Source organism: Mobula hypostoma, chromosome 10, assembly GCF_963921235.1.
Source record: "Mobula hypostoma chromosome 10, sMobHyp1.1, whole genome shotgun sequence".
Lineage (NCBI taxonomy): Eukaryota > Metazoa > Chordata > Chondrichthyes > Myliobatiformes > Myliobatidae > Mobula > Mobula hypostoma.
This window is the reverse complement of record NC_086106.1, coordinates 17,999,884-18,013,017: the sequence shown is the minus strand read 5'-3', so window position 1 is coordinate 18,013,017 and position 13,134 is coordinate 17,999,884. Positions and strand designations below refer to the sequence as shown.

General features: G+C 57.4%; 1 pseudogene; it reads right to left on the bottom strand.

The window, feature by feature from the left end:
* Positions 1-516: 516 nt before the first annotated feature.
* LOC134352711 (uncharacterized) lies at positions 517-13,053 on the bottom strand (annotated as a pseudogene).
* Positions 13,054-13,134: the final 81 nt, after the last annotated feature.

Sequence of the window (13,134 nt, the reverse complement as noted above, 5' to 3'; positions counted from 1 at the left end):
ATGTGGTCTTGGAACCCAAGACACGACGCGGCCTGAGCGGAGTTTTGTAAAGTTGTGACATAACTTCCCAGCTCTTTGACTCGGTGCCTCAGCTAATAAAGGTCTCCCTTGCCACCCTGTCAGACTGTGCGGCCGCTTCAGGGAACTTTTGGACTAGGACCCCGAGATCCCTCTGCACATCCGCACTGATCAACGGAACCCCAGCACCCTCCCCTGCTCTCCTTCACGCCGGTGAGGCATCTCGGACAGCCCGTCTACACGTCCTCTTTCTGAGATTTGGCCCACGTACTAGCAATCTTTACGCTACAACAGCGCCAGCAACGCGCGTTCAATTCCCATCGCTGCCTGTAAGACAGTCGGTACATTCTCCCCGTCACCGTGTGCGTTTCCTCCGGGTGCTCCGGTTTCCTCCCACCGTCCAAAGGCGCGCCGGTTAATTTGGGCGCAGTTGAGCAGTGCGGGCCGGAAGGGTCTCTGACTGTTTGCTAAATAAAAACTTCGACAAGTGTGTCAAGATCGTTTTTTTTTATGTCACGTATTCTAAGTACACACCGACCATCTCATCGCACCAGCACGTCGAGGGAAACCCACCGCCTGAATCGAGAATAAAGTGACAGAGAAAGTGCGGCGCAGGAGGACGGTGACAGGGCAGGGGCCACTGGGGGTTGAAGAGTTCGTCTTTATGTTAATGCCCGGGAAATTTGAGGTTGCTGAGGTGAGAATGGAGGGGAGGGCGCTGAGGGGTGGCCTGATCGAGGGAAGGAGGGCGAATCATACACCAGTCTACATTGTGGGGTCAGTGGTGGAGAGGGTCCGCAACTTTAACATCTCGGACAACCGCGTACTGGAGGCATTTCGGCATCTTTCTTCTCTAAGGAGGTTGGACTTGTCGCCAGCAGCCCCCCACCTGCCTCCCGGCTCCCTTCACACTGAAAGCCCACCGACAGAGGCACTGCAGGGAGCGTCCTGACTGCTTGCTTGCCGGTCCGGAACGGCAGTTCAAACGCGCCGGATATACTGGGCGGTCACCACTCCCCGAAGCGCGTTTAAATGCGCCAGCCGGGACTCTTGCTGTAGTGGCTCTGTTGACGTTTGGTGACAAGCCCACCTCCTTAACCCCACCATCGGTTGGATCTACAGCGGGCGCTTTCATCAAAAATCCCCACCATCTTCTCCCATCGGGGCAGAAGCCTGAAGTCTCACCCCACCCTTCAACCCTTCCGTTCTGGAACCAACCAGCGCAACCCGAATCATCACGATCACTTTGATAATTCTGCACCAAAATATAGAGGTTTTTTTTCTTCCCTCTAACAGTATTCTTTCCTGTAAAAGAATGAAGTTGAATCTGGAGATGTGAGAAGTGATTCATTCAGAAGGTCAAGTCTGAAGGCAGTGCTCAGGGTCCTTAGCAGCGCGGAGGAACGGGGGTCTTGGGGTCGAAGTCCATCGGTCCCTCAAGGTTACCTCGCAAGTTGATAGGGCGATTAAGGCCTTCATTAGATGGGGGACTGCGTTCAAGGTCTGTAGGGTAGTGTTGCTGCCCTATAAAACTAAGGTTAGACCACACACGGGAGTATTTTGTCAAGTGGGAGGGGAGGAGGGAGGCGGAGGGGGAGGGACGGGTGGAAGAGGGAGGGGGAGGGGGAATGGAGGGAGGGGGAGGGGGTTGGAGGGGACGAGAGAAGGGAGGGGGGTGGGTGATGGGGAAGGGGTTGGGAGGGGGAATAGGGATGGGGAGGGGAGGGAGAAGGGGAATGGGGGACGAGATGGAGAATGGGAGGGGGATGGGGAGAGAATGGAGAAGGGAGGGGAAGGTATGGGGAGTGGAGGGTGATTGGGAAGGGGAGGGGGTTGGGGGAGGGGAAGGGGGGTGGAGTTGAGTTGGAGAAAAATCATCCGTGGTTGGGGCGAGGAGCAGGGGGACTAGACGGGCCGAGCTGCCTAATTCTCACCCGGAACTCGTCGTCCCTCCCCTTTCCCCCCTCGCAGGTCCTTGCTCATCTCGATCACATATAGTTTGGTGATGCAGGTCAGGAGGGCCAGGCCGGGACAGGACTGCGGGGGTCGGGGGTAGCGGAAGCCCACCCGTCGGTGCAGCCGGCTGGCCGGCTGGTGGTGCTGAGGACGCACCGCCGGTATCCCTGCGAGCGGCCAAACTCCAGCGCCTTCTCCACCAGCCTGCGCCCGACCCCCGCCGGTGGCACCGCTGGTCCACCGCCAGGCGCAGCAGCTCGCAGGCGCCGGGGCCGGGCGGATCACCCCCCTCCTCTTCAGCCACTCAAAAGCCGGCCCCCGGCCGCCGCAGGTAGCCCCCCTCCATGTCTGCCACCAGCTGCAGCCTCGCGTAGACGCCGTAGACCAACCAGCAGGCCAGGCAGAGGAGGGCCAGCAGCCCAGCGGCCCACGCAACCGAGCGGCTCTGCCCGTAGACTGCGCCGCTGGCGGCCAGCAGGAGGGCGGGTGCGATCGGCGAGAGGAAGGCCAGCGGCGGCAAGGACATCAGCCCCTCCGTGAAGATCCGCCGCGCCTCGGGGTCGTCCCCCGGCCGGAACAGGCGCACAACCAAACGGCGGCCCTTCCCTGGCACCTCCATCTCCCGCAGAGGAGGGGCTGTGGTGGTGGATTCCTTCCAGTGCCCTGGATTTGGTGGGGGGAGAGGAGAGGAAAGAAAGCGGTCAGGCGCACGAAGAGGATCCCAAACGCGGAGCAATAGGGATAGTGATCGGAACCGGACAGATGACAAGAGATCCAGGGTCACTGGGGGAGGGGTCCTTCCAGCACCCGAGACCTGTTGGAGGAGATGGGGAGCGGAGAGAGAGGGAGAGGTCAGGGTGGCAGGGTGGAGTGCGTCAGGGCCACAATGACCTGGTTCCCAAACAGGGACCCAGTGGCGGGGGAGAGAAAGTTCAGAGAGCAGTCCCTGCTGGGGGGCAATCACGTAGGACCCGGGGCGAGTTGGGTCGCAGGAGGCAGGAGGAGAAACAGGCCCTGTCATACAGGGTCTTGGCCCAAAACATCAACTACACTCATTTCGATAGATGCAGCCTGGCCTGCCGAGTTCCTCCAGCATTTTGTGTGTGTGTTGCCTGTCATAGCCAGTCCCCTTTGGCCCCCAATCCTTTTTTAATGCCACGGACCCCTACCATTAACCGAGGGGTCTGTGCACCGCAGGTTGGGTACCCCTGTTCTAAACCTTTCCTAGTCGTGGACCTGTGTCAGTATATTCTGACTGTTGTTAACCACCGCTTCCTCCAGCAGCTCGTCCCGTACATGCACCACCCTTCGGGTGGGAAAAAAGTTGCCCTCTCACATTCAACCTGTGCCCTCCGGTTCCCGATTGCCCAACCCTGGGATAAAGACCGTGCGTATTCGCTCTGTCTTTTGCTCCTGGTGACTTCGGACCCCTCTACCATGGCCCATCGGTGAAGAAGGGCAAGACGTTCACTGTGAACAGTCGGGTCCTGGGGAGTGTCGTAGAACAGAGGCACCTAGGGGTGCAGGTATGTGATTCCCTGGAGGTGGAGTCACGAGTAGTTAGGCTGGTGAAGAAGGCTTTAGAGGCACCAGGCTCAACGACATCATCTACCCCACTGTCATCAGACTTTTGAACAGACCTCTTGTATGATAAGATAGACTCTTGGCCTCACGGTCTACCTCATTATCTTGCACTTTATCATTAACCCGCAGCACCTCCTCAGTAGCTTTTAAACTTTATTCTGCATTGTTATTGCTTTACCTTATTCCAGCTCGGTGCGCCGTGCAATAACTTGATATAGCCACCGTGCACGCCAGGCTTTTTATTGTATCTTGCTACTTGTGAAAATAATAAAGCAAGAAAAGATTTTAAAAAAGAGAAATTGTGCAATACTTGATCTGCTATTAGGGACTGAGACGTGGATGGTTGACAGAAGTTTGTGTTGGGGAACACTTTGCGTTTTAGTGATCACAGTGCCATTAATTTCAAAGTATGTATGAGAAAAAAAATTAGGTGTAGTCTGCGAGCTGAGATCCTAAGTTGGAGAAAGGCCGATTTTGGTGGTACGAGGGAGGATCTGGCAAGTGTGGACAGTGTCTGCTTGGGAAGTGGGAGGCCTCCAGAACTGAAATTCTGAGATTTCAAAGCTTGTATGTGCCTGTCAGAATAAAAGGCAAAGATGACGAGTGTGGTTTTCAAGAGATGTTGAAGGCCTGGCTGAGGGAAAAAAGGAGGTACATAGCAGGTATAGGCAGGTAGGAATGAATGAGTTGCTTATGAAGCATAAGAAATCCGAGAAAGAAATCAGAAGGGCTGAAAAAAGACATGAGGTTGCAAGCAGGATGAAGGAGAATCCCGAGGGATGTTAAGAGTAAAAAGATTGCAAGGCACAAAATTGGTCTCTGGAAGGTCAGAATGGTAAGACTGGACAAACAAAGATTTTGCTTCCTGAATACTTTTGGGTGTATCTATCTTATGGATTTTGGGCTGCTGATCTTGAAAATCACTAAGAAATTTCCCTATCCCACACCTTTTTTAAATTGCCTATATCTGTTATTTCAATTCATAACTCAAGTCAAAATAACGGATGACAAGAGAGCATTTTTTTGGTCCACAAATCAAACAGGTCCTCAATGGCAGGCGATTTGAAGAACTTTTAGTGGGGCCGGAGACAATCACATGGAAGGCGTTCAAGGATGTTGTTGAAAATTTTCTTGGCAACTACAGAGCACCGAACTACGTGCAGCTGGTTGACAAAGCCATGAAGTGCAACATGGTCACTAAAGATTCATTTTCTCCATTCCCATTTAGACTTCTTCCCCGCAAATCTTGGCACTGTTAGGACCTCGAACGGCAGCTGAAGTTCCCCAACCATATCGCAGCCACCACCCTGCGACCAGACATTGTCCTAGTGTCTGAATCGACTAAGCAAGTGGTGCTGCTGGAGCTGACAGTCCCATGGGAAGATAGCTTGGAGGAGGCGTTTGAAAGGAAGCTCTCCAAGTACGCAGGACTGGTCAGCAACTGTCAGCAGGCTGGATGGAGAGCGAGGTGTCTCCCAGTGGAGGTTGGTTGTAGGGATTCGTAGCCCGTTCCTTAGTTAGAGCCTTCAGCATTTTGGGCATCGAGGGAGAGAGGAAGAGGAGAGCCATCCGCAGTACCACCGATGCGGCAGAGAGGGCCTCAAGATGGCTGTGGCTCAAAAGAGAGGAGCCATGGAGTCATAAGTAGCTAGTCATCTGGACACAAGCTGGGGTCTGATCAGACCCGGCTGGGTCACCTGGAGGAGGTTGTATGATGTTGAAAGACCCGAAACACCCGATGATTCCAGGAACATCACTGAAGATGTGTCCAGAAGCATCAATAGATGTACGTACACAGCCGTGACGAGCATGGTGAAAGGTTTCACCAGAACATTGTGGTCATGGAGAAACGGTATCAGGGCAACTGGAATCCATCAATGCTGGCTGATTATTGTTGGATACTTAAGCAAGAAGCCTCAGACACTGAGTACAAATGAAAATCAATAACAGACATTTTTAGCTCAGTTGAACTATTACAAAGAGTCAGCACCATTATGCAATAAATATATTATATTCAATAAAAGTTAATTGCTTGTTTCTCCAAATTCCTACATGATACAAATAGTCAGAAATTATATTTGAGTTCAGGTTCAAGCAGTCTATCATAAATTCTGAGGAAGCAACACTTCTGAAAAAAATTTGTTGTCCAGTGTTATCTGCGCGTGGAGACAAAGGAGATGGGGGATATCGTCTATGGATTTTTTTTTTGCATCTGTATTTATTCAGGAGACGTTCACAGAGTCTAAAGACGTGAGACAAAGCAGCAGTGATTCCATGAACCCTGTACAGATTACAGAGGAGGAGGTGTTTGCTATCTTGAGGCAAATCAGAGTGGATAAAGCCCCTGGGCTTGACAAGGTGTCCCCTCATGCCCCGTGGGGGGGGGGGTGGGGGTAAGTGTAGAAATTGCAGGGGCGTTAGCAGAGATATTTAAATCATCCTCAGTGACAGGTGAGGGACTGGAGGATTAGAGGATAGCCAATCTTGATCCACTCAGGAAAGGCCTCAAAAATAAACCGGGAAATTATAGGCTGGCGAGACTGGCAACTGTAGTTATTGGAAGCTATTCTAAGTGACTAGGTAGCTGAGATTTGGATAGATTAGGGATGGTAGCATGGGTCATGCAAGGCAGGTCATGTCTAAGCATTCTTATAGAGTTTTTTGAGGAAGTAGATGAAGGCAAGGCAGTGGATATTATCTACATGGACCTTATCAAGGCATTTTGACAAAGCCCCAAATGGGAAGGTGGTCAGGAAGTTTCAGTCGCATGGCATTTAAGATGAGGCAGCAAATTGGATCGGACATTGGCTTTGTGGGAGAAGCCAGAGGGTGGTAGTAGATGGTTGCCTGTCTGACTCGAGTGGAGTTTCGCAGGGATCGGTGCTGGGTCCATTGTTGTATCAGTGATCTGGACGATAAAGTGGTGAACTGGATCAGCAAGTTTGCAGTTGACACCAAGACTGGGGGTGTAGTGGACAGCGAGGAGGACTATCAGAGCTTGCAGTGGGATCTGGACAAGCTGGCAAAATGGGCTGAAAAATGGCGGATGGGATTTAATGCAGACAAGTGTGAGGTTTTGCACTTCAGTGGGACCAGCCAGGGTTGGTCTTACATGGTGAATGATAGGACACTGAGGAGTGTGGTAAGGACAAAGAGATCTGGGAAAACAGGTCCAGAATTCATTGAAAATTGTGTCACACATAGGTAGAGCCGTAAAGAAAGCTTTTGGCACTTTGGCCTTCATAAATCAATGTATTGAGTACAGGAAATGGGATATTATATTGAAGTTGCATAAGACATGGGGGAGGCCGAATTTGAAGTATTGTGTGTGCAGTTTTGGTTACTTACCGACAGGAAAGATGAAAACAAGGTTGAAAGAGTACTGAAAACATTTGCAAAAATATTGCTGGGACCTGCATTATAAGGAAAGATTGAATAGGTTAGGACTTTATTCCTTGGAATGTGGAAGACTGAGGGGAGATTTGATAGAGGCATACTAAATTATGAGTGATAGAGGCAGCTTTTTCCACTGAAGTTGTGTGGGACTACAACCAGAGGTTACAGGTTAAGGGTGAAAGGTGGAAAGTTTAAGAGGAACAGGAGGGGAAAGTTCCTCATTCAGACAGTCAGGAGAGTACGGAATGAGCTGTCAGCACAAGTGGTGCACGCAAGCTTGATTTCAATGGTTAAGAGAAGTTTGGATAGGTGAATGGATGGTAGGGGTATGGAGGACTATGGTCCCAGTGCAGGCTGATGGCAGCAGACAGTTTAAATATTTTGGTACAGACTAGATGGGCCAGAGGGCCTGTTTCTGTGTGGTAATTTTCTATGACTCTGAAACTCTAAAAAATAAATGAGTCACCAAAAATTATCTTCATCAGTCAAGGCACTGACTATAGGAGAGATTAGATTTCAGTTATGGAGAGAGAGTTGGAACTTTATTCCTTGGAGTTCAGGAGGCCAAGGGGTGACCTTATAAAACCAGGAAAACATGAGGTGCATAAAATCACAGACAACCTGACCCGGCCCCTCAGTATCACCTCCCTGAATAAGATAGCACAGCAGTGCCTCCATTTCCAGAGGAGATTGAAGCAGGGCTCCTCCACCACACCCTCCCCACCGTCACTAGTTTTACAGAAGCACCACTGACAGCGTCCTGACAAGTTGCATCTCCACTGAGTACGGGATCAGTCGGGCATCGGACAGGAATTCCCTACAAAGGACTGTGAGAACGGCTGAGAGGATCATAGGGGTCTCCCTACCGTCCATCGGGGGAATTTATCAGGAGCGCTGCATACGCAGGGCCCTTAGTATTGTTAAGGATCCCACCCACCCATCCAGCATCCTCTTCGACTTCCTACCATCAGGCAGGAGACTCCGATGCAGAAAAGCTAGAGCAGTCGGGATGGGAAACAGCTTCTTCCCCCAGGCCATTCGGCTCCTGAACTCCCTGCTGTATTGTGTTCAAAGTGTCACCTACAGTCCTTAATTTTTGCACCTTGCATCATTTCTGCATAAGTCATTTGTAGAATTATTTCCTACTTTCCTAGATTTATGGTGTGTTATGTGTCCTACTGAGCGTTACACTCCGGTCCGGAGAAATGTTGTCTTGTCTGCCGGTGTACTAGTGTGCAGTTAAATGACAATAAACCTGACTTGACTTGAGGGTGAATGCTCACAGAGTTTTTCTTCAAGGTCGGGGAATCAAGAACTAGAGAGGGGAAAGATTGAAAGGGGGCAAGATGGTGGTGCTGGACTAGAGTTCCGGAGAGACTGGACGGGCTGTGACTATCCCAGAGTGAAGGAACCCCAGAGAGGTTTACAAAACGACGAGGGATACAGAGGGGGTGCCACCCCCACCCCTGAAGCAAGGGAAGTCTACAACTAAAGGACAAACAAGTTTAAGGTGAGAGGGGAGAGACCTTACAGGTCTGAGGGGCAGGCTTTCTGCAGAGGGCAGTAGAGGGAGGTACATTAACAACTTTGAAAAGGCACTTGGACAGGTAACTTGTCGAGGAACAGTGGAAAGTCCAGTTTTGGGTCCCATCTATACGGGTCATCCATCCCTCTACCTGGTGCTTTGAGGCAGGACAAGGTAAAACAATAACAGAAGGCAGAATAAAGGGGTCACAGTGACAGAGAATAAGGTGCGGGGGGCAAAATGAGGTCCAGAGACCCACGTACTGAACAAGGGAACCATTCCATAGCTTCGAAGTGCAGGGTAGAAGCTGCCCTTCTGGGTTTTTGTACCTTCCGTCCGATGGTGGGGGGGGGGAAGGGCCGATCCGAGATGGATCCGGACAGGAAAATACAAATCGGCGAGTGGGGAGGGGGGTGGTCACATGGTCAGGAAAGGTTTAGAGGGCTGTAGGCCAGGCACTCCGGAGAATGGTTCCGACTGACGGCTCAGCCGACGGGGAGCTGGGGAAGATGACAGCGGGGCTCCGGGGGGACAAACCACACGTCAGGACGAAGCAGCAGTTCGAGAGGGGGGTGTACAACACTCACCAGCCGTCTGCCCCGGGGCGCGTGGCACCAGGCAACTATCTCTCCGAGGAGGGCATCCAGCTGAGTAACTCGGCCTGCCCTCTGTACGGTTCCGAGGGGAGGGAGAGAGGGAAAATATCAGGTTTATATGATGTGAACTTTGTTCTTCTGTGGCATTGCTACATTCCAAGTACAAAAAGTAATAGGATTTACCAAAATAATGCAAAAAAGTAAACAAAAGAGGGATGGGGAAGAGGGGGAGAGTGAGGGGGAGGTATAGGAGGTAGGGGGAGGGGAGGTATGGAGGGGAAAGGGGGGAGGGGAAAGGGGGAGGGGGAGGGGGAGGGGAGGGGAAGGGGGAGGGGGAACGGAAGGGAGGGGGGAGGGGAAGATGGGGAGGGGAAGAGAGGGAGGGGAAGGGAGTAGGGGAGGGAGGGGAAGGGGGGGAGGGGAAGAGGGGGGAGGGGAGGGGGAGGGAGGGGAAGAGGGGAGGGAAGGGAAGAGGGAAGGGAAGAGATGGGGAGGAGGGAGGGGAAGAGGAGGAGGGTGAGGTAGGGTGGGAGGGGAAGAGAGGAGAGGGGGAGGGTTAGATGGGGGTGGGGGAGAGAGGGGAGGAGTGGAAGGGGAAGGGGGAGGTGGAGAGGGGAAGGGGAGGTGGAGGAGGGGGGAAGGGGAGAGAGTGGAAGAGGAGAGGTGGAGGGAGTGGGAAGAGGGGAGGGGGAAGAGGGTGAGGGGAAGGGAGGGGAATAGGGGTGAGGGGGAGGGGGAGGAGGGGAGGGAGGGGAAGAGGAGAGGGGAAGAGGGGGAGTGGAGGGTGAATAGGGGAAGAGGGGGTAGGGGAAGAGGGAGGATGAAGGGGAAGAGGGGGAGGGGAAGAGGAGGAGGGGAAGAGGGGGAGGGGGAGGGGAAGAGGAGAGGGGGAGGGAGAGGAGGAGGGGGAGGGGAGGGAGGGGAGGAGGGGGAGGGGAGGGAGGGGAGGAGGGGGAGGGGAGGGAGGGGAGGAGGCGGAGGGGAGGGAGGGGAGGAGGTGGAGGGGGGAGGGGGAGGGGAGGAGGAGGGGAGGGAGAGAGGAGAGGGGAGGGAGAGAGGAGAGGAGGGGAGAGGGAGAGGAGGGGAGAGGGAGAGGAGGGGAGAGGGAGAGGAGGGGAGAGGGGAGGAGGAGGGGGGAGGGAGGGAGGGGAGGAGGAGGGGGGAGGGAGAGAGGGGAGGAGGGGGGAGGGAGAGAGGGGAGGAGGGGAGAGGGAGAGAGGGGAGGAGGGGAGAGGGGGAGGGGGAGGAGGGGAGAGGGGGAGGGGGAGGAGGGGAGAGGGGGAGGAGGAGGGGAGGGGGAGGAGGGGGAGGGGAGGGGGAGGAGAGGGGAGGGGGAGGAGAGGGGAGGGGGAGGAGAGGGGAGGGGGAGGGGAAGAGGGGGGAGGGGAGGGGGAGGGGAGGGGGGATGGGAGGGGAGGGGGTAGGGGAGGGGGAGAAGGGGAGAGGGGGGAGGAGGAGGGGAGGGGAGGAGGGGGAGGGGAGGGAGAGGGGAGGGGGAGGGGAAGTGGGGGGAGGGGAGGGGAAGTGGGGGGAGGGGAGGGGAGGGGGAGGGGAGGGGGAGGGGAGGGGGAGGGGGGGAGGGGGGAGGGGAGGGGGGAGTGGGAGGGGGAGGGGAGGGGGAGGGGGAGGGGAAGTGGGGGGGAGGGGAGGGGAAGGGAGGGGAAGGGGGAGGGGGAACGGAAGAGGAGGGGGGAGGGGAAGATGAGGAGGGGAAGAGAGGGAGGGGAGTAGGGGAGGGAGGGGAAGAGGGGGAGGGAGGGGAAGAGGGGAGGGAAGGGAAGAGGGAAGGGAAGAGATGGGGAGGAGGGAGGGGAAGAGGAGGAGGGTGAGGTAGGGTGGGAGGGGAAGAGAGGAGAGGGGGAGGGTTAGATGGGGGTGGGGGAGAGAGGGGAGGAGTGGAAGGGGAAGGGGGAGGTGGAGATGGGAAGGGGAGGTGGAGGAGGGGGGAAGGGGAGAGAGTGGAAGAGGAGAGGTGGAGGGAGTGGGAAGAGGGGAGGTGGAGGGAGTGGGAAGAGGGTGAGGGGAAGGGAGGGGAATAGGGGGGAGGGGGAGGAGGGGAGGGAGGGGAAGAGGGGGAGTGGAGGGTGAAGAGGGGAAGAGGGGGAAGAGGGGGAAGGGGAAGAGGGGGAGGATGAAGGGGGGAGGGGAAGAGGGGGAGGGGAAGAGGGGAAGGGAGGAGGGAAGGAGGGGGAGGGGGAGGAGGGGAGGGAGGGGAAGAGGAGAGGGGGAGGGAGAGGAGGAGGGGGAGGGGAGGGAGGGAGGGAGGAGGGGGAGGGGAGGGGGGGGGAGGGGAGGGGAGGGGAGGAGGGGGAGGGGAGGAGGGGGAGGGGAGGGGAGGAGGAGGGGAGGGAGAGAGGAGAGGAGGGGAGATGGGGGAGGAGGAGGGAGGGGGAGGAGGGGGAGGGAGGGGGGAGGGGGGGGAGGGAGGGGGAGGGGGAGGGGAGAGAGGGAGGAGGGGGGAGGAGGGGAGAGAGGGGAGGAGGGGGGAGGAGGGGAGAGAGGGGAGGAGGGGGGAGGAGGGGAGAGAGGGGAGGAGGGGGAGGAGGGGAGAGGGGGAGGGGGAGAGGGGGAGGGGGAGAGGGGGGAGGGGGAGGAGGGGAGAGTGGGAGGAGGGGGAGGGGAGGGGGAGGAGGGGGAGGGGAGGGGGAGGAGAGGGGAGGGGGAGGAGAGGGGAGGGGAGGGGGAGGAGAGGGGAGGGGAGGGGGGAGGGGAGGGGGAGGGGAGGGGAGGGGGAGGGGAAGTTGGGGGGAGGGGAGGGGGAGGAGGGGGGAGGGGAGGGGGAGGAGGGGGAGGGGAGGGGGAGGGGAGGGGGAGGAGAGGGGAGGGGAGGGGAGGGGGAGGGGATGGGGCGGGGAAGTTGGGGGAGGGGAGGGGAGGGGGAGGAGAGGGGAGGGGGGATGGGAGGGGAGGGGGTAGGGGAGGGGGTAGGGGAGGTGGAGGAGGGGGAAGGGGAGAAAGTGGAAGGGGAGGTGGAGGGAGTGGGAAGAGGGGAGGGGGAAGAGGGTGAGGGGAAGGGAGGGGAATAGGGGTGAGGGGGAGGGGGGAGGAGGGGAGGGAGGGGAAGAGGAGAGGGGAAGAGGGGGAGTGGAGGGTGAAGAGGGGAAGAGGGGGAAGGGGAAGAGGGGGAAGGGGAAGAGGGGGAGGATGAAGAGGGGGAGGGGAAGAGGGGGAGGGGAAGAGGAGGAGGGGAAGAGGAGGAGGGGAAGGGGGAGGGGAAGGGGGAGGGGAAGAGGGGAGGGGAAGAGGAGAGGGGGAGGGAGAGGGGGAGGGGGAGGGGAGGGAGGGGAGGCGAGGAGGGGGAGGGAGGGGAGGCGAGGAGGGGGAGGGGAGGGGAGGAGGAGGGGAGGGAGAGAGGAGAGGAGGGGAGAGGGGGAGGAGGAGGGGGAGGGACGGGAGGAGGAGGGGGAGGGACGGGAGGAGGAGGGGGGAGGGAGAGAGGGAGGAGGGGGGAAGAGGGTAGAGGGGGAGGAGCGGAGAGGGGAGGAGGGGGAGGGGGAGGGGAGGGGAGGAGGGGGAGGGGGAGGGGAGGGGAGGAGGGGGAGGGGAGGAGGGGAGGGGAGGAGGGGGAGGGGAGGGGAGGAGGGGGAGGGGAGGGGAGGGGAGGAGGGGGAGGGGAGGGGAGGAGGGGGAGGGGAGGGGGAGGAGAGGGGAGGGGGAGGGGAGGGGAGGGGAGGGGAGGGGGAGGGGAAGTGAGGGGGAGGGGAGGGGGGAGGGGAGGGGGAGGGGAGGGGAGGGGGAGGGGGAGGGGGAGGGGAATTGGGGGGAGGGGGAGGGGGAGGGGGAGGGGAGGGGGGAGCAGAGAGGCATACCGCCAGCCAGGGCGATGAATCTGGAGGCTGGAGGAAACTTATGCAAGGTTGCGGCCGGAATCTCCAGTACTTCTCCCGTGTCCCTGCCGACGGCACTACCTCGGTGTTTGTGGGCAAGAGAGGGAACCAAGGAAGTAACCCATGATTTCAGGGAAACCCTCCCCATCGCGCCGCCGGAGCCTCCTCCCCCTCCCCTCCCCCTTTCTCCCCTCCCCTCCCCTCCCCCTTTCTCTCCTCCCCTCCCCTCCCC